The 11,241-nt window shown below is 38.8% G+C and overlaps 1 pseudogene; it reads right to left on the bottom strand.

Annotated features, from left to right (window-relative positions):
* Window positions 1-558: 558 nt before the first annotated feature.
* On the bottom strand, window positions 559-2,776 carry LOC138439719 (spermatid perinuclear RNA-binding protein pseudogene; annotated as a pseudogene).
* Window positions 2,777-11,241: the final 8,465 nt, after the last annotated feature.

Here is an 11,241-nt window from a genome sequence, read left to right as displayed (position 1 = left end):
TTATATCTGGATATTTGGTGTTGATGAAAGAGGTGAAATTACTGACAGAGAAGATTCAAGAATGTTTTCCAAGTTGTCCATTTTATTTGCATATAGTTGCTGATAATAGTCACTTATGATCCTTTGTATTTCTGTGTTGTCTGCTGTGATTTCTCCGTTGTCATTTCTAATTCTGATTTGATTTTTCTCCCTTTGTTTCTTGATAAGTCTGGCTAATGGTTTGTCAATTTTGTTTTTTACAACAAAGCAGTTTATTTGTGATCAGTGTTTGAGACTCTATACATCCTTCACAAATTTAATTTTACATAATCTGATATTCCTCTTAAAACTTAAACTTTGAACTGCTAGACTTATTTCCCTAGAACAGAAGGGCTGGTATAAGTTATTTTCCGGAAATGAGGTACCGTTTCACAGAACTAGTTTCTTTTTTGTTTGTTTTCAAGTTTTAGAGAACTAAATTTGCATTTGTTAAAATCAAAAAGTAGGAAAAGATGTTCTTTACAAATAATTTTGATCACGTATGTGTTCAAAGAAAGCAGGATAAAAAGGCTTTTTCTGTATGTACTGGGTTGTTGTTGGAATAGGAATTAGCTTCTGTCATTTGCTAAAAGAATGAGTAGTGGGGAACAGGATATGTTGGGAATTTCATAACGGGTAACAGAACCATTCTCTTGGGTAAACCATAGGCAGGGGCAGCTGTGCTGTAGCCATAGGGTGTTCCATAGCCTGGAGCTATGTAGCTGGGAGCAGCTGTGGCCCCAAAAAAAGCCCCCCTTATTAGAGTTCCTCTTCCTCTGCCCTGAACAGCTTGGACTGCTGCAGACAAAGCTGTATACACAACACCCTTTGCCTGAGGGATAATCTTCTTTTTCTTATTATTCGCTGCATTGGGTCCAGAAAACAGTTTCTCCAGGGCAGCTAAAGCTGCACTTGCCTTTGCCACTTTCTTATTTGGACCTGCACCTCTGAATTTTTATCCATCCACTTCTACCTCCATCACAAAGCGTTTGTCATGGCTTCCACCAGTCTCCGAGATGAGTTCATACTTGAGACCTCTTCTTTTTTCATTGAGCTCCATGACAGGATTTTTGCCACCTGCTGTGAGAATAGGGCCCTGAGTTCTTACCTCTAAGGTACTGGAGGTTTCAGTTGTAGAATTTCCAGTATTATTGCTTGAGTTTGAAGACACTGTTTCATTTTTGCCTTCGTTATCTGACTTTTCATCGGAACTCATACATTCAATATCTGCATCAAAGCCCGTTGGATATCCCATTGCCTGCAGTACTTTCACTGCTATGTTAAGCTTCTCTGTTTTCTTGGATGGTCCTGAGGCTTCGTATGTTGTACCATCCACATCTACAGACATTGTGAAGACTGGGGCATGGACAGGGCCAGACTGAGATAAGAGCTTGTACTGAAGCCCAGGCCTGATCTATTCAGCCTCATTAGTGCATTCATACGGTCTATTGCTTTACTATCCAGAATTTTCCTTAAGTTTCATTTCATCTTCTTATTGGGATCTTTATCATCCCCTAATCCATCTTCAAATGGCCTCTTCAGAGCTGAAGACCCAGCACCTTCTTTATCAGTAACTGACCAGGAATATTACTGAAAAGGCTTGCTAGATGGAAGGGGGTCCCTCTCCAGCACTTTATAAATCTGACCAAAGGCTGATAGTCTGAGTGCATGCTGTGCACTGTGGGTAATATCTTCTTTTTGCTGGATGGTGATATAGCTCAGAGCATCTGTTGGATCTCGCTCACAAGGATCATGAAGACCAGGACCCCCAGGAAGTAGAATTCCAGATGCCAAACACTCCATTACTAGTCTCAAGGCCTCCCCAGCGCCCAAAGTTCTATTACAAGTACCTATAGACTGTTCACGTATAAGCTCTAGTGGCCATCCTTTTAATGGTGCCCATGCGGGGACTCTGTTGCACAAATCACGGAGAATGCAGAGGACAATTACACATGACTTTAATCCATTTGCCCTTGCCTGAAACCATTTGGCATGTCGAAGAGACGGCAAGGCATTCAGGCATTTCTGCCTGTCCAATAAATCCGGAGGATCTTTCATCGCAAGCTTTTCTCCATCATTCTTCTCCAATTCGTCTCTAATTAGAGGGGAAGTATCACCTTCAAAGTTAGCATAGGTTCTTTTGTATTCCGAATTATAATAGATGCCTCATCGACACATTGTTCCATTTGATATTTCTCTTCTGTGAGTTTCTGAGTCTGAATAGGAAGATTATCTTTGACTGTATTTAACAGGGTTTCTGTGGGTTTGGCTTTGCACATTAAAACCAGCTCCAAGTCCATATCATCTTTAATCAACAAGCCTTTTGCAACCAGGCCAATCCTCATTACACCACACAATGTCCGACCACCTTGATCCTTGGAATAGGTGTCTACAGCCTCTTCCCTCTTTACTTCTGTCTCCCCCTCTGCTTTTGTGCCTTTACTTGTTTCATCCAGCCAATCTGAGACATGTTTAAGAGCACACTCAACAGTAGATACCATATTCTGAACAGCTTCAACTTCCTCCAGAGATGGATAAATTGTCGAATGTTTCACCATTACATGGCGATCATCATTAGCAAAAGATCCGATAGGTCTCATGGTTTTCTACAGTATTTTAGCTTCTTCTTCCGATCCTTTCCCCTCGTTCTTGTCGTCTTCACTAGACACTGCTTTGTGTGACAGTACCTCCTCATAAGCCTGAGTCCCCTGATGGCTCAGAGTCAATATGGCAAAGATATCTGAAGGCTTGTTCTTTAGAGTACGCACCGCTGTGCTCTGCCCGCGCCCGGTCCCTGCTCCCGCTCCGCTGCCACCGCCACCTCGTCAGCCTGCGTCTCCGGCTCCTCAGCCCAGTGGCGGCGGCGGCGGTGGCTGCTGCCCTGGTGGTGCTCGTGGCTCCGGTCTCCTGGTTTGTCAATTTTATTTGTCTTCTCAAAGAACCAGCTTTTGGCTTTGTTGATTTTTGCTATGGCCTCTTTTGTTTCTTTTGCATTTATTTCTGCCCTAATTTGCAAGATTTCTTTCCTTCTACTAACTCTGGGGTTCTTCATTTCTTCCTTTTCTAGTTGCTTTAGGTGTAAAGTTAGGTTATTTATTTGACTTTTTTCTTGTTTCTTGAGGTATGCCTGTATTGCTATGAACTTTCCCCTTAGCACTGTTTTTACAGTGTCCCGCAGGTTTTGGGTTGTTGTGTTTTCATTTTCATTCATTTCTATGCATATTTTGATTTCTTTTTTTATTTGTTCTGTGATTTGTTGGTTATTCAGCAGCGTGTTGTTCAGCCTCCATATGTTGGAACTTTTAATAGTTTTTCTCCTGTTATTGACACCTAATCTTATTGCGTTGTGGTCAAAAAAGATGCCTGGAATGATTTCATGTTTTTTAAATTTACCAAAGCTAGATTTATGGCCCAGGATGTGATCTATCCTGGAGTAAGTTCTGTGTGCACTTGAGAAAAAGGAGAAATTCATTGTTTTGGGGTGAAATGTCCTATAGATATCAATTAGGTCTAACTGGTCTATTGTATCATTTAAAGTTTGTGTTTCCTTGTTAATTTTCTGTTTAGTTGATCTATCCATAGGTGTGAGTGGGGTGTTAAAGTCTTCCACTATTATTGTGTTATTGTTAATTTCCCCTTTCATACTTGTTAGCATTTGTCTTACATATTGCGGTGCTCCGATGTTGAATGCATATATATTTATAATTTGTATATCTTCTTCTTGGATTGAGCATTTGATCATCATGTAGTGCTTTTCTTTGTCTCTTTTCACAGCCTTTGTTTTAAAGTCTATTATATCTGATATGAGTATTGCTACTCCTGCTTTCTTTTGGTCTCTATTTGCATGGAATCTTTTTCCAGCCCTTCGCTTTCAGTCTGTATGTCTCCCTTGTTTCAAAGCAGGTCTCTTGTAGAACTTATATAGAGGTCTTATTTTTGTATCCATTCAGCCAGTCTTTGCCTTTTGGTTGGGGCATTCAACCCATTTACATTTAAGGTAATTATTGATAAGTATGATCCCATTGCCATTTACTTTATTGTTTGGGGTTTGAGTTTATACACCCGTTCTGTGTTTCCTATCTAAAGAAGATCATTTAGCATTTGTTGGAGAGCTAGTTTGGTGGTGCTGAATTCTCTCAGCTTTTCTTGCCTGTAAAGCTTTTGATTTCTCCATCATATTTGAATGAGATCCTTGAAAGAAATGGACAAATTCTTAGAAAAGTACAACTTTCCAAAACAGAGCCAGGAAGAAATAGAATATCTTAACAGACACATCACAAGCACTGAAACTGAAAATTAATCAGAAAACTTCCAGTAAACAAAAGCCCAGGACCAAACGGCTTCACAGCTGAATTCTACCAAAATTTTAGAGAAGAGCTAACATCTATTCTACCCAAACTCTTCCAGAAAATTGCAGAGGAAGGCAAACTTCCAAACTCATTCTATGAGGCCACCATCACTCTAATACCAAAACCTGACAAAGATGCCACAAAAAAGAAAACTACAGGCCATATCACTGATGAGCATAGATGCAAAAATCCTTTTAAAAAATTGTAGCAAACAGTATCCAACAGCATATTAAAAAGATCATACATCATGAGCAAGTGGGCTTTATCCCAGGGATGCAAGGATTCTTCAATATCCACAAATCAATCAATGTAATACACCACATTAACAAATTGAAAAATAAAAAACATGTTTATCTCAATAGATGTAGAGGAAGCCTCTGACAAAATTCAACATTAATTTATGATTTTAAAAAAACCCTCCAGAAAGCAGGAATAGAAGGAACATACCTCAACATAATAAAAGCTATATATGACAAACACCCAGCAAACATTTTCTTCAATGGTAAAACATTGAAAGCATTTCCCCTAAAGTCAGGAATAAGACAACGGTGCTCACTCTCACCACTACTATTTAACATAGTTTTGAAAGTTTTGGCCACAGCAATCAGAGCAGAAAAAGAAATAAAAGGAATCCAGATTGGAAAAGAAGAGTAAAACTCTCACTGTTTGCAGATGACATGATCCTCTACACAGAAAACCCAAAAGACTCCACTAGAAAATTACTAGAGCTAATCAATGAATACAGTAAAGTTACAGGATATAAAATCAACACACAGAAATCCCTTGCATTCCTATACACTAACAATGAGAAAACATAAAGAGAAATTAAGGAAACAATTCCATTCACCATTGCAATGAAAAAAATAAAATACTTAGGAATATATCTACTTAAAGAAGCAAAAGACCTACAGATTCAATGCAATCCCTATCATGCACTCAATATGCCAGGAAATTTGGGAAACTCAGCAGTGCCCATGGGACTGCCAAAGGTCAGTTTTCATTCCAGTCCCAAAGAAAGGCAATGCCAAAGAATGTTCAAACTACCACACAATTGCACTCATCTCACACGCTAGGAAAGTAATGCTCAAAATTCTCCAAGCCAGTCTTCAGCAATACATGAACCCTGAACTTACAGATGTTCAAGCTGGTTTTAGAAAAGGCAGAGGAACCAGAGATCAAATTGCCAACATCCACTGGATCATCGAAAAAGAGAGTTCCAGAATAACATCAATTTCTGCTTTATTGACTATGCCAAAGTCTTTGACTGTGTGGATCACAATAAACTGTGGAAAATTCTGAAAGAGATGGTAATATCAGACCACCTGATCTGCCTCTTGAGAAACCTATATGCAGGTCAGGAAGCAACAGTTAGAACTGGACATGGAACAACAGACTAGTTCCAAATAGGAAAAGGAGTACATCAAGGCTGCATATTGTCATCCTGCTTATTTAACTTCTATGCAGAGTACATCATGAGAAATGCTGGGCTGGAAGAAGCCCAGCTAGAATCAAGATTGCCAGAAGAAATATCAATAACCACAGATATGCAGATGACACCACCCTTATGGCAGAGAGTGAAGAGGAACTCAAAAGCCTCTTGATGAAAGTGAAAGAGGAGAGTGAAAAAGTTGGCTTAAAGCTCAACATTCAGAAAACTAAGATCATGACATCTGGTCCCATCACTTCATGCCAAATAGATGGGGAAACAGTGTCAGACTATTTTCTTTGGAGCTCCAAAATCACTGCAGATGGTGACTGCAGCTATGAAATTAAAAGACACTTACTCCTTGGAAGGAAAGTTATGACCAACCTAGATAGCATATTCAAAAGCAGAGATATTACTTTGCCAACAAAGGTCCATCTAGTCAAGACTATGGTTTTGCCAGTAGTCATGTATGGGTGTGAGAGTTGGACTGTGAAGAAAGCTGAGCAGTGAAGAATTGATGCTTTTGAACTGTGGTGTTGGAAAAGACTCTTGAGCGTCCCTTGGACTGCAAGGAGATCCAACCAGTCGATTCTAAAGGAGATCAGCCCTGGGTGTTCTTTGGAAGGAATGATGCTAAAGCTGAAACTCCAGTACTTTGGTGACCTCATGCGAAGATTTGACTCATTGGAAAAGACTCTGATTCTGGGAGGGATTGGGGGCAGGAGGAGAAGGGGACGACAGAGGATGAGATTGTTGGATGGCATCACCGACTCAATGGACTTGAGTTTGAGTGAACTCTGGGAGTTGGTGATGGACAAGGAGGCCTGGCGTGCTGCAATTCATGGGGTAGCAAAGATTCGGACATGACCGATCAACTGAACTGGACTGAACTTAACTGATCAAGCTACCAACGATATTTTTCACAGAACTAGAACAAATAATTTCACAATTTGTATGGAAATACAAAGAAACTTCAAATAGCCAAAGCATATTTTGAGAAAGATGAAGGGAACAGAAGGAACCAACCTGCCTGACTTCAGTCTCTACTACAAAGCCACAGTCATCAAGACAGTATGTTACTGGCACAAAGACAGAAATATAGATCAATGGAGCAAAATAGAAAGCCAAGAGATAAATCTGCACACCTAGGGACACCTTATCTTTGACAAAGGAGACAAGAATATACAATGGAGAAAAGACAACCTCTTTAACAAGTGGTGCTGGGAAAACTGGTCAAACACTTGTAAAAGAATGTAACTAGAACATTTTCTAACACAATAAACAAAAATAAACTCAAAATGGATTAAAGATCTAAACCTAAGACCAGAAACTATAAAACTCTTTTTTTTTTTAATTTTAGTTTTTTATTTTTTAAATTTTAAAATCTTTAATTCTTACATGGATTCCCAAACATGAACCCCCCGCCCCCCTCCCGCCCCATAACAACTTTCTGGGTCATCCCCATGCACCAGCCCCAAGCATGCTGCATCCTGCGTCAGACATAGACTGGCGATTCAATTCACATGATAGTATACATGTTAGAATGTCATTCTCCCAAATCATCCCACCCTCTCCCTCTCCCTCTGAGTCCAAAAGTCCGTTATACACATCTGTGTCTCTTTCCCTGTCTTGCATACAGGGTCGTCATTGCCATCTTCCTAAATTCCATATATATGTGTTAGTATACTGTATTGGTGTTTTTCTTTCTGGCTTACTTCACTCTGTATAATCGGCTCCAGTTTCATCCATCTCATCAGAACTGATTCAAATGAATTCTTTTTAACGGCTGAGTAATACTCCATTGTGTATATGTACCACAGCTTTCTTATCCATTCATCTGCTGATGGACATCTAGGTTGTTTCCATGTCCTGGCTATTATAAACAGTGCTGCAATGAACATTGGGGTACATGTGTCTCTTTCAATTCTGGTTTCCTCGGTGTGTATGCCCAGCAGTGGGATTGCTGGGTCATAAGGTAGTTCTATTTGCAATTTTTTAAGGAATCTCCACACCGTTCTCCATAGTGGCTGTACTAGTTTGCATTCCCACCAACAGTGTAGGAGGGTTCCCTTTTCTCCACACCCTCTCCAGCATTTATTGCTTGCAGATTTTTGGATCGCAGCCATTCTGACTGGTGTGAAGTGGTACCTCATTGTGGTTTTGATTTGCATTTCTCTAATAATGAGTGATGTTGAGCATCTTTTCATGTGTTTGTTAGCCATCCGTATGTCTTCTTTGGAGAAATGTCTATTTAGTTCTTTGGCCCATTTTTTGATTGGGTCGTTTATTTTTCTGGAATTGAGCTGCATAAGTTGCTTGTATATTTTTGAGATTAGTTGTTTGTCAGTTGCTTCATTTGCTATTATTTTCTCCCATTCAGAAGGCTGTCTTTTCACCTTGCTTATAGTTTCCTTTGTTGTGCATAAGCTTTTAATTTTAATTAGATCCCATTTGTTTATTTTTGCTTTTATTTCCAGAATTCTGGGAGGTGGATCATAGAGGATCCTGCTGTGATTTATGTCTGAGAGTGTTCTGCCTATGTTCTCCTCTAGGAGTTTTATAGTTTCTGATCTTACATTTAGATCTTTAATCCATTTTGAGTTTATTTTTGTGTGCGGTGTTAGAAAGTGATCTAGTTTCATTCTTTTACAAGTGGTTGACCAGTTTTCCCAGCACCACTTGTTAAACAGATTGTCTTTACTCCATTGTATATTCTTGCCTCCTTTGTCAAAGATAAGGTGTCCATATGTGTGTGGATTTATCTCTGGGCTTTCTATTTTGTTCCATTGATCTATATGTCTGTCTTTGTGCCAGTAACATACTGTCTTGATGACTGTGGCTTTGTAGTAGAGCCTGAAGTCAGGCAAGTTGATTCCTCCAGTTCCATTCTTCTTTCTCAAGATTGCTTTGGCTATTCGAGGTTTTTTGTATTTCCATACAAATCTTGAAATTATTTGTTCTAGTTCTGTGAAAAATGTGGCTGGTAGCTTGATAGGGATTGCATTGAATTTGTAAATTGCTTTGGGTAGTATACTCATTTTCACTATATTGATTCTTCCAATCCATGAACATGGTATATTTCTCCATCTATTAGTGTCCTCTTTGATTTCTTTCATCAGTGTTTTATAGTTTTCTATATACAGGTCTTTAGTTTCTTTAGGTAGATATATTCCTAAGTATTTTATTCTTTTCGTTGCAATGGTGAATGGAATTGTTTCCTTAATTTCTTTTTCTACTTTCTCATTATTCGTGTATAGGAATGCAAGGGATTTCTGTGTGTTGATTTTATATCCTGCAACTTTACTATATTCATTGATTAGCTCTAGTAAATTTCTGGTGGAGTCTTTAGGGTTTTCCATGTAGAGGATCATGTCATCTGCAAACAGTGAGAGTTTTACTTCTTCTTTTCCGATTTGGATTCCTTTTATTTCTTTTTCTGCTCTGATTGCTGTGGCCAAAACTTCCAGAACTATGTTGAATAGTAGCGGTGAAAGTGGACACCCTTGTCTTGTTCCTGACTTTAGGGGAAATGCTTTCAATTTTTCACCATTGAGGATAATGTTTGCTGTGGGTTTGTCATAGATAGCTTTTATTATGTTGAGGTATGTTCCTTCTATTCCTGCTTTCTGGAGAGTTTTTATCATAAATGGATGTTGAATTTTGTCAAAGGCCTTCTCTGCATCTATTGAGATAATCATATGGTTTTTATTTTTCAATTTGTTAATGTGGTGAATTACATTGATTGATTTGCGGATATTGAAGAATCCTTGCATCCCTGGGATAAAGCCCACTTGGTCATGGTGTATGATCTTTTTAATGTGTTGTTGGATTCTGATTGCTAGAATTTTGTTGAGGATTTTTGCATCTATGTTCATCAGAGATATTGGCCTGTAGTTTTCCTTTTTTGTGACATCTTTGTCAGGTTTTGGTATTAGGGTGATGGTGGCCTCATAGAATGAGTTTGGAAGTTTACCTTCCTCTGCAATTTTCTGGAAGAGTTTGAGGAGGATAGGTGTTAGCTCTTCTCTAAATTTTTGGTAGAATTCAGCTGTGAAGCCATCTGGACCTGGGCTTTTGTTTGCTGGAAGATTTCTGATTACAGTATCAATTTCCGTGCTTGTGATGGGTCTGTTAAGATTTTCTATTTCTTCCTGGTTCAGTTTTGGAAAATTGTACTTTTCTAAGAATTTGTCCATTTCTTCCACGTTGTCCATTTTATTGGCATACAACTGCTGATAGTAGTCTCTTATGATCCTTTGTATTTCTGTGTTGTCTGTTGTGATCTCTCCATTTTCATTTCTAATTTTATTGATTTGATTTTTCTCTCTTTGCTTCTTGATGAGTCTGGCTAATGGTTTGTCAATTTTATTTATCCTTTCAAAGAACCAGCTTTTGGCTTTGTTGATTTTTGCTATGGTCTCTTTTGTTTCTTTTGCATTTATTTCTGCCCTAATTTTTAAGATTTCTTTCCTTCTACTAACTCTGGGGTTCTCCAACTCTTCCTTTAGTGAAATAGAAGATAGAATGGTAGAAATAAATTAATCAGAGAGGAAACAAGAAAAACGAATTAAAAGAAATGAGGACAATCTCAGAGACCTCCAGGACAATATGAAACGCTCCAACATTCGAATTATAGGAGTCCCAGAAGAAGAAGACAGAAAGAAAGACCATGAGAAAATCCTTGAGGAGATAATAGTTGAAAACTTCCCTAAAATGGGGAAGGAAATAATCACCCAAGTCCAAGAAACACAGAGAGTCCCAAATAGGATAAACCCAAGGCGAAACACCCCAAGACACATATTAATCAAATTAACAAAGATCAAACACAAAGAACAAATATTAAAAGCAGCAAGGGAAAAACAACAAATAACACACAAGGGGATTCCCATAAGGATAACAGCTGATCTGTCAATAGAAACTCTTCAGGCCAGGAGGGAATGGCAAGACATACTTAAAGTGATGAAAGACAATAACCTACAGCCCAGATTACTGTACCCAGCAAGGATCTCATTCAAATACGAAGGAGAAATCAAAAGCTTTACAGACAAGCAAAAGCTGAGAGAATTCAGCACCACCAAACCAGCTCTCCAACAAATTCTAAAGGATATCCTCTAGACAGGAAACACGAAAAGGGTGTATAAACCCGAACCCAAAACAATAAAGTAAATGGCAACGGGATCATACTTATCAATAATTACCTTAAACGTAAATGGGTTGAACGCCCCAACCAAAAGACAAAGACTGGCCGAATGGATACAAAAACAAGACCCCTCTATATGCTGCTTACAAGAGACCCACCTCAAAACAAGGGACACATACAGACTGAAAGTGAAGGGCTGGAAAAAGATATACCACGCGAATAGAGACCAAAAGAAAGCAGGAGTGGCAATACTCATATCCGATAAAATAGACTTTAAAACAAAGGCTGTGAAAAGAGACAAAGAAGGC

This window comes from Ovis canadensis, chromosome 4 (genome assembly GCF_042477335.2).
Source record: "Ovis canadensis isolate MfBH-ARS-UI-01 breed Bighorn chromosome 4, ARS-UI_OviCan_v2, whole genome shotgun sequence".
NCBI classification, from domain to species: domain Eukaryota; kingdom Metazoa; phylum Chordata; class Mammalia; order Artiodactyla; family Bovidae; genus Ovis; species Ovis canadensis.
This window is presented reverse-complemented; position numbering and strand designations above follow the sequence as displayed.